The 14,458-nt window shown below is 53.3% G+C and overlaps 1 pseudogene; it reads left to right on the top strand.

Annotated features, from left to right (window-relative positions):
• The first annotated feature begins 7,255 nt into the window (after positions 1-7,255).
• Positions 7,256-13,300, top strand: LOC148162932 (histo-blood group ABO system transferase-like; annotated as a pseudogene).
• Positions 13,301-14,458: the final 1,158 nt, after the last annotated feature.

Below are 14,458 nucleotides of genomic sequence, written 5' to 3'. Positions count from 1 at the left end.
AAACATGAGTGTGCAGATCACAGTGGAGAGCACGAGTGAGCGGGAAGATGCCGAGCTCACCTCCTCCCGTGGACACGACGACACACACGGAATGCCGCCCACTCTGGAAAGGACCTGAAGACTGGAGGACAGGCCTTCTGCAGCGGGGGGCTTGAGGAGAGGGCCACATCCACCGGGCAGCGGGGGCTCAGACGAGGTCCGGAGTCAAAACCCGAGCACAAATAGCTACAATCCAAAGGGATGTCAGAGACGCAGAGATCCTCCATGAGGAGTGAGGCCATCAAGCCCCACATCGGGTACCCCGCGTCTGAGGACCTCCCCAGGAAGACGAACCTGCATAATGTCTGGCTTTGAAAATCTTCACAGCTTATCTTGGGGAGCTTTGAAAATTAAGGGGACATCACTCTGGGAGAGCTGGAGGCTCCCCTCTTACAGCGCCGGCGTGGAGCGTCAGCCCATCCGAGACCTAGCATGGGGGCAGCAGTTTGGAGAATCATTGTCTAACATAGCGTGTGTGCTGGAGGGCAAGGATCGGCAGGGGCTTTCTCTGGGAACAGAATGCCCGGTCCTCAGCACTTTCCTGCCCTCCTTCTGAAGTTACCCTGGTGTTTGCAGAAGCCAATTCTCACGCTTTCCATCTGACTTGCTAGCACTCCACACCCTGCTGGTCCCCTGTGGACCCACCTCCCCAACACTCCCACCCCAGCAGGTGCCCCTACAAAGTGAATCAGGCCCCACCATTCCTGGTGGGCACTTTGGCTGGGACCAGCAGTCCTGTAAAGAGACTCCTGTCCAGGGAGGATGGGAGCCAATGCGACCCAGCAGCCCACACACAACAGCTGGGGCTGGGCCTCTTGGCTCACTGTGCTGGGAGCGGGGGTCCTGTATCTGATCTGGCAATCCCACCCAGCAAACCCGGCACCTACGGCCAGGCCTCCCAGCAGCCGCACTGGTACCAGCAGGCCCCCAGTTATGGAGGCCGGTCACTGCCAACAGTCGGCCCGAGGGCAAGCCCTGTCCCTCAGCACTCCTGCAGCACTCATGACAGGGGACACAGGGTCTGGTGACCAGGGTGACAGTGCTGCCTAGCCCCATGGGACACTTTCTGTATAAGACCAGGAGACACAGCCGACCTTATGCACAGAAACAAACACCATATCAGACAAAATGAGGAGACCGAGAAAATGGGGTGTGAGGCTCAAAGCAATGAGGATCTAATTTGATTTTGTCCAGGTAGTTAATGAATTGCCCTAACATAACTTACTGAATAATCCTTTCATCAGTGATTTCAAATCTATAGTCTTATGAAATGTGGGTTTATTTCTGGACTTGCTTTTCTGTGCCATGATCTGTGGTATCTGCTAAATTCCAAGGCTGTCCCTATTCCAACCAGAGCCTCTAAATTCTCAGAAATAGACTTGGCGTTGCCTCAGAGATTTGTGTTTGTGGTCTCGTCTCTTACACTAGACTGCGGGTTCCTTGAGGGCAGGGGATCTTATTCTTGCCGGCACCTGAGCAAGTACGGTGCCAGGGAGGAAGGAAGGGCATAGAAGCATCAAGAGAAGTGGGCACGCTCCAGCACAGAGTGGTCAGATTTAGCAAAAATTGGACTGGTTTTCCAGCCACGGTAGATGACATAAACAAGTAATTTTTGTTTAACTATGTCCCCTACAATATTTGGAACATAGCCTAAAAAAGTCATTTGTTACCTGGCTGAGATTCTAAGCAGGGGTCCTGTATTTTATCTGTGATAAAAAGTGCCCCAGTGGGCACTCACGCATCTGGTAAACCGGGCCATTTCCCTGTTGTTACTCTGCACTTGCTCCTTAAAGAAACTATTAACGGGTACACGAGAGACACAAGCCTATACACTCAGTCCAAATGGTTCCTCGTTTGTGCCAGGCGCCATACCAACTGAAGGGTTATAATGATGGGCAAAATCCAGCCTGGCCCTCGCTTCATGGAGTTTGCCATTTAGTGGGATAGAGGGCCACGAATCACATGATCAAGCTCATTTATTGGAAAAGTATAAGGTGGTACAAGAATGCATTGCAGTGGACTGAATATGGTGGGGTGGGTACTCAACCCCCAAACAAGGGGTAATTGAGTCAGAGCTCATTATGTATCTAGGAGAGAGAATTCCAGGAAAGAGAACAGTATGTGCAAAGGTCCTGAGGTGGGAGGGCCCAGGTGGGAGGATCTGAGGTGAGTGAGGGAGTAAGCGAGAGGGGGCTGTAAAGGCAGGCCGGGGCCCGATCCTATGGGCCCACAGTGAGTTGGGGCAAGTGCAGGTCTTAGCAAGGCATGACTTAATGCTGCTGCATTTCTGGAGCTGGCTATGGCCACAATACCAGATTGGATGGTTGGAAGGGGCCGGTGTGGATGGTACCAGGCATCTCTGGGAGGGCGGACAGTGGCCTCACAGGCAATGGAGGGGGAAAAGTAGGCTGCACTGCCCTCAGGCACGGTGGAACCACGGTGGAAGGCAGGCAAGGGGAGAGGCATCAATGAGCCCCTGGCACAGCAAGGGCAGACCTCCACCATTCCTGGGGAGGGGGTGTTAACCTACGGTGAGAAGGGGGAGCCTGACCTAGGGTGGGAAGTGTCAGGGAGCCCAGGAGAAGGCGTGCACACAGGAGGGCTGTTGCCAAGATGGCAGAGCCAGGGAGACCCTCGTGCATCCAGCTGCAGAGCTGGGGCAGAGGGGACGCACGCGTCTCCCAGCCTCCCCTCCATGAGCCTCATGGAGATCCTGCAGGTAGGCGGCATTAGCCCCGCCCCCCTTTCAGGGGGGCAACTGCAGTTCAGAGCCTTTCCCAGATGGCAGAGCTGGTACAGGGCAGAGTCAGGATTCGAACTCACATCTGTTGAGCTACTAAGGCCACACTCTGTCCTGTGTGTCAGGAGCCCCCTCCTGTCCCCTGACCCTCACAGTGATGACATAACAAGGTCCAAGAGTTAAGATGGAGAGCTCCAATTTCAGCAAGGGAGGAGAGTGGGTAGGTGGGAAGGCTAATTCTCATTTCCTGCAGTTCTGCAAGGTGATCCGCCCGGGAACCTGCACGGCTGGGCCAAGTTAGGGCACCCAGAGTGGACACGGCCACCCTGGCCACATGCTGTGGTCAGTAGAGGAGCTTGAAAATGCTGGGCACCTGCCTGTCCGCCCACTTGTGCTTCCCCCAAGGGGGCTCCCACATGCAGTCAGGTAACGACCCACTGGGACATCAGCTGCTCTCAGGCTGGAGTATCTGAGAAAGGCCTCCCCCCAACCCCACCCCACTGCACTGCCCAGGATCCCAGCTAATCTGAGTTTTGAACTAAGATCTTTAAAGGCCCAAGACCCCTAAAAATTATTGTCTACCCCCAGCTCTGAAATACAGCTGACCTTCGAACACTGTGGGGGTCAGTGAGGCTGACCCCACATGAAGCCACAGATCTGCATAAAACTTTGACCCCCCAAAAAAAACATGGCTACTGATAGCCTACTGTGGACCAGAAGCCGTACCAGCAACATAAACTGTCGATTAGCCCATATTTTGTATGTTGCATATATTACATACTAAGTTCTTACAATAAAATAAACTAGAGAAAAGGAAAGGTTAATAAGAAAATCACAAGGAAGACAAAATGCATTCATAGTATCATACTGTATTCACCAGGGAAAATTTCCACCTATCAGTGGACCCACAGAGTTCAGGCCCGAGTTGCTCAAGGCTCAAGTATAACTGAAAATAAAACAAGACTAACATGGCACGACTGGGTGGCTCAATCTGAGTGTCTGCCTTCAGCTCAGGTCATGATCCCAGGGTCCTGATATTGAGCCCCGCGTCGGGCGCCAAGCTCGGTGGGAAGCCTGCTTCTCCCTCTCCCACTCCCCCGCTTGTGTTTCCCCTCTACACAGTGCTCTGGCCTTAGCTGAGTTCCCACGGTTGTACCTCATTCTCCCTGAGGGAGACCCTGTATGCATTAAACACCCAACTCCCCATGATTTCTCTGGAGAAGGGGCTATCCAAGTCCTTTGTCTATTTTAAAATTAGGTGGTCTTTTTGTTGAGGAGTTGTAAAAGCTCTTTACATATTCTGGACAACAGTCTCTTACTAGATACATAATGTACAAATATTTCCTTCTGGGGGCTGTCTTTTCACTTTCAGGATAGTCACTTCTAATGTACAAAGATTTGTAATTTTTTTTTACATCTTTTTAAGAGCGAGGGAGAGAGAGTGTGTGAGCGGTCGGGGGCAGAGCGAGAGGGAGAGAGACTCACCTGCAGGCCCTACACTCAGCGTGGAGCCTGACATGGGGCTTGATATCATGATCCTGAGATCATGATCTGAGCCAAAATTAAGTTAGGTGCTTAACTGACTGAGCTACCCAGGCGTGCTGAAAAGATTTGTAATTTTGAGGATATGATTTTTTCTTTCTTTTCTAATGCTTTGGTGTCAGAGCTAAAAGCATTGCTAAATCCAAGATTATGAAGATTTATCCCCATTTATTTCTTCTAGAGTTTATAATTTTACCTCTTACATTTAAACCTTTACTTATTTTGAGCTAACGTTTCTATGTGGAATGAGGTAGGGTCCAGTTTCATTCCTCTGCACATGGATAACCAATTGTCCCCCAATGTAATGTTGTCCACCCTTGTCAAAATTCAGTGGACCATAGAAGAATGGGTTTATTTCTGGTCTCAGTTAAATCCCACTGATCTGTATGCATACATTTTGAAAAGGGTATGCATAAAAATAAAAATTGTTATTTTATATATTTATTTAAAATTTTTTAAATTTAAATTCAATGAATTAACATGTAATATATTATTTGCTCCAGGGTGAATGCATACCTTTACGACAGTATCACAACTTTTTCTTGACTGTTGCTTTGTATGAGATTTGAACTTTGGAAGTATGACCTTTCACCTTTGATTTTCTTTTTCAAGATTGTTCTGGCTAACTTGTGGTCCCTTGAAATTCCATATGACTGTTAGGATTAGCTTGTGCATTTCTTCCCAAAGGCCTTTGTGAATTTTCTTGGGAACACATTGAATTTCCACATCGCCTTGTGTTCTACTGCCATCTTATCAATAGCATGTCTTTTCATCACCATGGGGTGTCTTCAGAATTATTTAGGTTTCCCTTACTTTCTTTCAGCAATGTTTTGTAACATTCAATGTACAAGATGTGCACCTTGATTACATCTATACCTAAATATTTGCTTAATGTTGATGTTCCCTAAAATGGAATTGTTTTCTTAAATTCCTTTTCGGATGATTCATTGCTAGTGTATACAAATAAGAGAGATTTTTGTGTATTGATATTTTGTCCTGTAACTGTGCTGAATTAGGTAACTGGCTCTAATCATTTTTTGTTGATTCTTTTGGAAGCTCTATATAAGATGATGTCATCCCTGGTCTCTGAATAGACAGAGTTCTAGTGTTTCCTTTCACATGTGGATGCCTTCTTTCTTGGCTTATCATTCTGGGTAGAACTTTCAGTACAAAACTGAGCAACAGGTGAAAACCAGCATCCCGTCCTTGTTCCTGATTTCAGAGTAGAGCTGTCCATCTTCAGACTTAAGCATGGTGTTTGCTAGAGTTTTAATGAGAAAATTACTCCTTATTCCTGCTTTCATGAGTATTTATATCAGCAACAGACATTGGACTTTGGTTAGAACATTTTCTACATCAATTAATATGACCACATGTTTTTATTTAAAAATTCATTGTGCTGTATAACATTGCTTGTTTCACTCTATTGAATAACCTTTGAGGTGTTTGTGCAGAGCCACTTGCTTAGGGTGCACAGTCTATTTATGAGCTCTTGGTTTTGCAATTCTTCTGATCTAGCTTCTTACATCTATATTAAGAAAGGTACAGGAATGCATTTTGCTGATTTGTGGGTTTGGTAATAGTGGATAGGGTTAGGGTTAGGAGTTAGGGATTAGGGTGAGGCTTAGGGTCACCCTGTCCTCTGCTGCACAGAGCCCATTCTCCTCTGGTAACTAGAGTGATATTTTCGGAACATAACCTTTGGGCCTTTCTGTGGTATGCTCCCCTCATGCCCGTCCTCTCCAGCCTCATCTCTTCCACCACAGCCACCCTTCTGTGGGCCACCCAAGTGTGTGGTCATCCCACATGTGCCCTGGCCCTGACTACAAGCCTTTGCTTTTGCTGTGCCCTCTGCCAGGATCACTCTTCCTTCCCCTTGCTTCATATCTGACATCTTCCCCCATTGGCTGGGTCTGGACTTGCCCTCTGGTGACCTGACACATGTCTGCTGGTTGAGTGTGGTTATCCCCTATTTCAATGTAGTGCCCGCCTTCCCAGTGTGAGTGATTTACAAACCTTCCTGGTATGGGGCACGCCCAGGGAAGTAGCCTTAGTGCCTATGCAAAAACATCAGTTTCAGAGGGGCTCACCACACTTGATAATGGGGGAACTGCTGTCCTCACAGGGCGGAGCAGGTAGTACCCTTAAAGGGGGACCAGCCATGGGACGTGGTTGGATAAGACTTTAAACCCTTGGGGGCCAGGGAGATGTAGACCTGGACCTGGAAGCTTACACCCTTGGATTCAAGCCTGGGGCCTAAGCAAGCCCCCTCTTCTTCTTGGTGTTGACTTTTGCCTTCCCTGTCCACAGGCTGGACCTGATTCCTGATGTGGCAGAGTTTGAGGGTGACCCCTCCTAGGAATACCAGTGGCTTACTGAGCACCTTGTCAGCAGGATGCCCAGCAGTCTTCCAGGGAGGAGCCTACAGGAAGTGGAGACAGGTCTGTGGGGGCCAGCGGCAGCCCACTCAAAGCAAAATGGGACAGGTGGTAGGCCCTGCTGATTCTAGCCCCTCTGTAAGACAAAGAAATGAGGGCTGTGCCCAAAGGTGCTTCCTTCCTGGAAGGTGGGGATGGGATCTGCAGGGGGGCGGCCAGTGGAGGGCACCTGCAGGGTTTGCCCAGGAGCTCAGCACAGGGGAAGTTTTCCAGGCTCCAGCATGCTGACTGTGGGGCTGCATGGGTTTCCAGCCTCCGAAGCCTCAGGCTGCCCTTTGGAAGACAGGCTGCTGATGGCCCCCATCTCTGGGAACAGACATTAGGGAGGTCCTGCTGGCAGATTCCCTCAGGAAGGTCAGGAGGTGGATGTTCCTTAAAGGAGCCCAGGGCCTTCCCCCATGAAGAAGTTGCACACGTCCAAGGCCCCCAACTCTGGTGTCCTGCTGCCAGCCTCTGGCAGTGACCCTCTTCCTGCCCTGTCCACTCCCCCTGTGGATGCGTGGTCTTCCTGGAGCTGTTCCTGCAGATAGCAGAGAAACACTACATGGTGGGGCATGGGGTCACCTACTAGGTTTTCACCAATCAGCCAGCTGCCGGGCCCCGAGTCCCCTTCCAGGTAAGCCGGAGGGTGGTGGTCCTCATGGAGGACACAGGGTCACTTACTACATCTTCACCGACCAGCTGGTTGCTGTGCCCCGTGGGCCACTCTGGGAGGGCCAGAGGATGGTGGTTGTCGAGGTCCGCGGCATCCTGCTCTGGCAGGATGTGTCCATGTGGCACATAGCGATGATCAGACGCTTCCGCGAGCAGCGCTTCCTCTGTGACGTGGAAGACCTGGTGTGCGTGCACGTGGATGCGGGAATGAAGTTCTGGGAACATGTGGGCATGGAGATCCTGTCTCCCCTCTTTGGTACCGCACACCTCGGTTTCTACTGGGCAGCCCATGAGGACTTTAGCTATGAGCGCAGGCCACAGTCCCAACCCACATCCCCAGGTACCAGGGCAACTTTTACTACATGGGGGCCTTTTTTGGGGAACTGGTGGTGGAGTTTCCCCGAATGACCTCGGCCTGTCACCGGGCGATGGTCGTCAACTGGCCAATGGAATTGAGGCTGTGTGGCCCGATAAGAGCCACCTGAACAGGTACCTGCTGGGACGCAGGCCCACCAAGGTGCTGTCCCCGGAGGACCTGTGGGACCCATGGCTGCTGGGCTGGCCCCCCCATCATTCCCTGGGTCATGAAAAAGCTGAGAACCATGGCTGTGCCCCAGAATCAACAGGGCACCCAGAACTCATGAGGGGCTGTCCCTGGAGGAGCTGTGGGACCTGCGGTATTGGGCTGTCCCCTGAAGGACCTGTGAGACCCGCAGCTGATGGGCTGGCCCCTGTCATGGAGAAGCTGAGATTTGTAGCTGTGCCCAAGAATCCCCAGGATATCTGGACGTCACGAGGGGCTGCCCCCATCTCCATCAGGGGGTGCTGCCTTGAGCAGAGCGGTCAGAGCAGATTCCTACTTCTGTTCCCTTCAGGGAAACTGTGGAGCCCAGCACTGCTTGCACGGGCACACCAGCGCCCTAACCAGCCCTGCGCACAGGAGGCCTGCCTGGGGCACAAGGTCCTCTCTTTGCGGTCACTACATTTTGATCATTCCCGGGTCCTTTGCAGCTCAGAACGGCTCCAGTTTTATATCGGATGTTTTTCTGTGTCAATGCTAAGCAACCATCTTAAAAGAACAATTGAGGGAAAAGGTTTTCTCCATGGTTCTAAACAGACATCTCCTGTTGGGGCTGGGAGCAGCCCTGTAGCAGCCATGGAGCCAGAACGGGTGCTGACCGGGTCTTCCCTCCCAGTCCTTACACCTCACCGTGGCCATGGGGCTTCAGGGTCAGGGGTGCGCCGAGCCACCTCCCAGACCCCCAGTGCCCTCACCACCAGAGGCCTTGGCCGTGGCCACTAGCTCGGCCTCCAGGAGCGTGGAGCCCTCTGGGCTATATAAGGTTCCTGACTTGGTTTTAAATGACTATTTCTGTGCTGGTGTTTATGAAATGTGGGCATTCGCTCTGTCTGGATGCGCATCACCTTGGGATTGCTCAGTGCCCACCAGTGGGTTTGCACCTGTGCACTTTCTCTGGACCAGCTGCCTGCCCTGTGTCTTAGCAAGCACTTACTAAGCTCAGTCACCCAACAAGCGGCAGAGTATGAGAGCGAGAACTAAGATACAGGCTCCCTGCTCCTGGGCCCTCCAGGGACTCGTGATGGCCCTGACTTCATGACTCATTTCTTTTGTATTGTGGTATAATGGACATACAGCTGATACCATGAAGCGTGTATCAGTGACAATAAGTATATTCCCTGTTCTACACCGTCTACCTCCATCCATCAGCACAATGTTTTCATCATCCCAAACTGAACCTCTACCCACGAGACCATAACCCCCATTCCCCTTCCCCAGCCCCGGCACCCAGCAGCTTCTTCCACCTCTGTGAAAGGGAATACTCACAATCCCTCACAAGTGGGGTCGTCCGGTGTCGGTCCTTTAGGGACTGGCTTATTTCACATGGCATAATGGCCTCAAGGTCTGTCCCTATGAGCCTGAACCTGACCCACTTTCCCCCCATAAGTGTGGCTCAGCCCTCTCCTGTCTGAGCCGAACATCCTCAGTCCCCTCTGCTCCCTTCACCTTCCTCCTCAGACTGAAGATGATCCCAGCCATTCTGCAGCTTTGAAGATCTATTCAGTCTGGATGCCAGGCACATACCCCGGGAGCCTCGGGCCTTACCTATACCCCATCTGTCCACGTCAGGTGCCCGCCATCCTCCCCCAGGTGACCACCTGCACCTCACACAGGTGTCCCCATCTCAGGAGAGGGAAACACCAAGTCCAGACCCTTGGAGTCCTCTGGGACTTCTTGCTTGTTACCAACTCTCCCAGCAGTGAAGTGGCTACTGGAAGACATTCAATGTCCAAAACATTTAAAGGCATACATCAGTCTCTGCTGCCTAAGGCAATGGATAACAGTTGGGGCAATAGAAACCAAGCAGAATCACCAGAAAAAAGGCTGAGGAATGAAGAGCTTTAGGGAAGAAATGTCTGGAAGCCTGACTGCCTCTCCCTGACCTTCAGGTGCTCCTCAGTTACTCCTGTGCCTCTGGTATCTTCCTGGAACCCTGACATGGCTGTTTTCAGACAGCTCGTCCAGCAGTACCCTCAGTTTCTGGGAGGCGGATTTGCTGGAATCCGCAGTGTGTTCTGCTGCCCCACCAGGATCTCTTTATGAAGGTGCATTGTCCGGGCCATCTGAGGAGCCAAGACTGTAGGTCTGTGACCTATAGGGATTCTGAGCAGACCTGGTGGGTTGGGAGGGCTGCAAGGTCCAGAGGCAGGTTTCCAGAGACCCGACTCGGGTCCCCGGTATCCTACCGGTTTTGAATCAAAGCCCTGAGATCTTTAAATGCCAGCAATATTACAGCATGGGCCAGAAAAGCAAATGTCCCTGTGCACCCAAACCCACCTAAACTATTGGCCATTTCTTGTCACTTGAGCTGAGGTCAAAGGATTGGGAGTCGGGGCTTGAGGAGGGTCCTGGGCCAGACTTTGTATCTGGGGGACAAAGGCCATCCAGACAAGCTCGTGCTGAGCCTGAGGAGGGGGTCTGTGTGGAGAACCCAGATGCAGGCACCGCTGTCCACGGAGGTCCCCTCAGCCTGCCCGAGTGCACCTGCTGCTGGGGGAGAGCCAGCCCCCTCCTCTTTGCCTGAGGGCTCTCTCCTGCACCAGGTGCCTCCTCTCCTGCCAGCCATTGCCATCCTGCAGCCTGGGAGGGTGGCTACCCTGAGTTCCTCTTGCTGCTGGGGGAGCACTTGCCCCCGCCTCTCTGCCTCAGGGTTCTCTCTTGCATCAGGTGCACCTCCTCTCCTGTCAGTCACTGTCAGCCTGCAGCCTCGGAGGGTGGCTACCCTGACACCCTCCAGCCCTGGGGACAGAGCTGCTGTGGGTGAGATGTGGTCTCCCAGCAGGCCTGTGCACCAGGTCCCCACAGTGCTCCCTCTCCTCCTGCAGGCTCACTGTGCCACATACCCCCTCAGTCTCCCTGGGCCCAAGTCTTGCTCTATTCGCGGACCATCCTTGACCCAGGCTCCACACGCTGGGACTGGGAGCAGGTCGTCTGGACCTTCTGGACTCTCGCTTCCGTGCCCGTGACATGGGCATAGTCTGACCTCACAGACTGCTCAGAGGAGACCCAGCGCAGGAAGAGGCAGGCCACTGCAAGAGAGATGGCTAGTGACCCCAGAAGGAGGACACAGTCCTTGCAAAAAGCACCGGGCTCACAGGACCCAGTGTGGGATGTGGGTGTCAGACCAGGGAGCACAGGGAGTCCTGGAAGGGGTGGCCCTGGCGGGGAAGTCATTGAAGGGTCCCAGAAGAGGCAAAGACAAGGAAGATGACAGGATAGAGCTTCCCAAGGAGGTTGATGAAAGGATCAGAGAATTGCAGAGACCCTTGGAAAACTCAGAGGCCCTGGAGATGTTGGCTGAAACGCAGTCATTTGGTCCAAAAAGTTGGGTCACAACACCCCAGTCGACACTGGAGGATTTACTCTTTGTTGGTTCTAGGAATCAGTAGGTACCTGCCAGGAGAACTCACATTGCATGAAGTCTAGGATATACTTACTTTTCATTACTTTTCAGGACTAGATTTTTCTAGAGGAAGTGCTAAGCATGGGTCTTCCATTCTTTGCATTGTGCAACTGGCCTCTGTTTTCAGGAGCTGATTCTTGGTGCTCATCACCACTGCTAACCCTGAGGACGGCCCCCGTCACGTCCCACAGTGGACATGACCATGTCGGTTGGGGGGTGCTCACTGATGAAGCCCCAGTGCTCAGTACACAGCAGGGACCCCAGATCCTCTGCTGAATGAGGGTGGAAGGAGGGAGGGTTGGAGGGAGGGAGGGAGGGGGAGGGAGGGTTGGAGGTGGGGAATGAATGGGGGAGAGAAGGAATGAGGGAAGGAGTAAATCCACAGAAGCTGGGTCCATAAATCAGGAGTCCTGATTTGGGGTGAGGTCCGAGGGCATCACAGCCTGGGCCCTGGATGGTGGCTCAGGGCACGTCCATCTGTCCTCCCAGTGCTGACCTTCCTTCTCCTTGGACCCGCTGTCATCCTGGATCCTCTCCCCCTCCTCCTCAAACAATTCCCAATGTTCCCAGGGGCAGGGTGGCAGGAGGGGTGGGTCTCAGGAGGGGCTTCCCGGATCCTGTGCCCCGGATGACACCGGGACAGTAGCTGCAGAGCATTCTGTCATGAGAACTGGGACCGTGGATCCCATCCATCTCCTTGGGCATTAGTGTTGTTCCATTCCCTGCTCTCTCCAGCACCGCTGTGATGAACACTCCTGACAATACGTGTGTGAAAAACCGAGTCAGAGTTTCCGGGGCTGAGTCCGAGGCTGAGGATGGGTGCACCTGTGGCCTGGGATGGGTGCTGCTCACTGTTCTCCCAGAGAGGGGTGCCTGACACCATTCTCTCCAGGGGACCTCTACTTCCTCAGGTTCTCCCCAGGGCTGCTGGTGCCCAGACCAGACACCTGCCAGTCTGAGGGTGACCAGCGCTGCCTCCAAAGGGTTTCCTTTGCCAGAGTCCTTCCCCAGGAGCTCCCGCATCTCTGACACATTTTCCCTTCGTGCCTATCCTTCCGCCTTGGACTTGCTTGTGTTTGGTCTCCGTCCCTGTGGAACCCAGTGACTGGGAGCGTGGTTTGGACCAGAGTCAGGTGAAACCTTTCTCTGCCTTTGGGTTGTGAGCAATGCTTTTGCCCTTTGTGGTGTGTCTTCCAGCTTTCTGCATTTCCCTGGTTTCTGTGTGGGTCTCAGAAGGAACCAGCCCTGTCCTGTCTGGGGTCAGGCTGTGGGGTCCCAGCAGGACCAAGGGTCTCGGCCCTGAGTTTGTGCCCATAATTCCTAAAGTGGCCTCTTTGATTACATCTGATGTGTAATCCTTCGGGGATTTCAATATCAAATAAGGGAAATTTTATGACAAATAAACACAGAAGAAAAGGAGTCCCCTTTGAAGTTAGGGGGGCAGACACAAAGGCCCCTATTGTGTGATTCCAATACCAGAAACATCAGGAATAGGTAAAGGAACAGAGAGAGAAAGCAGCTTAAGGGTTGCCGGGGTCTGAGCTGGGGGAGAAAAGGGCAGGGAGGGCTTCTGGTTCGGGGACTCCTTTGGGGAATGAGATATTCTGTGGCAATGTTCTGGGGTGTGGTGGCACAGCGTTGGGCATGTACTTAATGCTCATGATGTGTTCAATTGAAAAGAAGAAATTTTATTTAAAACAAATAATAAACAGTATATAGGACATGGAAGGATAAAATAACAGTTAAAATGTACCAGAGAGAAGTAACACAGGGGGAGGGGATGAAACAATCGGGCGGGGTCTCGGGTTCCGGCGATGGAACTAAGGGTGATTGTACAAGGTGCTCTCCCTGCAGGGCTGTGGACTCTGGATGTGGCAGTGGGAGCCCTGCAGCAGCAGGAGTAGGGGCAGGGCTCAGGATAGGGGCAGGGACAGGGGCAGGGACAGAGGTAAGAGCAGGTGCAGAGGGAGGGGCAAGGGGAGGGACAGGGTCAGCAGTAGTGGCAGGTACAGGATCCAGGACAGGAGCAGGGAAAGGATATGGGTCAGGGGCAGGAACAGGAGCCCTGGCAGGGGCAGGGGAAGGGGCAGCGGCTCTGGCAGGAGTATGGACAGGGACAGGAGCAAGGGTAGGATCTGGGTCAGGAACAGTGGCTCTGGCAGGGCAGGAGTAGGAACAGGGGCAGGGGCAGGAACAAGAGCACAGGCAGGGGCAGGGGCTGGGGCAGAGGCAGAGGCAGGGGTAAGGGAAGGGGCAGGAACTGGGTCAAGATCTGGTTCCGAGGCAGGGGCAGGGGCTGGGGTGGGGCAAGGGGGAGTGGCAGGAACTGTAGCAGGGGCAGGGGCAGGGGCTGGCGCAGGAAGAGGTGCCAGTTCTTCCTGGACAGCGCCAGGCTCTCCGTGGGCAGGTGCCGGGTCATATGCTGGCTCCTGGTTTCCTCCTGAAGTCACTGCAGGCACCAGCCCTCCCTCCAGATCCAGCTCTAGCTCCTCAGGTTGTGGAGCAGCTGTGAGAGGAGAAAAGCTTACCCCGTGCCTGCTCTCTGTGGGCCTTTGCAGAGACAGAGCCCAGCCCAGGGCCTCCCAGAGAAGCCACATCCGGGAAGGAACCCTCACAGGGACGTCTCCCCAACTGCAGTCCACCGCTGTGTGCTCTGTGCCCAGTCGTTGCTCCTGGCCCCACACCAGCCTCTGGGGGCTCCTCCCTGTGGGGCCAGCACCGACGCATCCCCACACACCACAAACACCCAGCCCCGGCCTTCTCACCTTCGGCCTTGGCCTCCAAGGGCTCTGGCTCCTGGACCATTGTCCGGTGGACAACCACCTGGGACAGTGGTCTGTGTGGTGTCGGAGGTCTTGCCCGGCAATCCCCAGCACCTGTTTCTCGGGATGCCTGTGGGGTCAACCCCTCTGTCAGGGAGGAGGGCATGTCTGCCAGCTGCCTCTCCATGTCCTCCGTGACCTTCTGCAAAGACAGGGGCCGGTAGCCGGCCCCAAGGCCTCACAGCCCTCCCCGGCCATCCGCACTGTCCTCCTGCCCAGTCCCCCTGCTGCTCCCAGATC

Source organism: Eumetopias jubatus, unplaced genomic scaffold (genome assembly GCF_037043125.1).
Source record: "Eumetopias jubatus isolate StellerSeaLion01/CBP00866 unplaced genomic scaffold, mEumJub1_p1.0 scaffold_12, whole genome shotgun sequence".
NCBI classification, from domain to species: Eukaryota; Metazoa; Chordata; class Mammalia; order Carnivora; family Otariidae; genus Eumetopias; species Eumetopias jubatus.
This window is presented reverse-complemented; position numbering and strand designations above follow the sequence as displayed.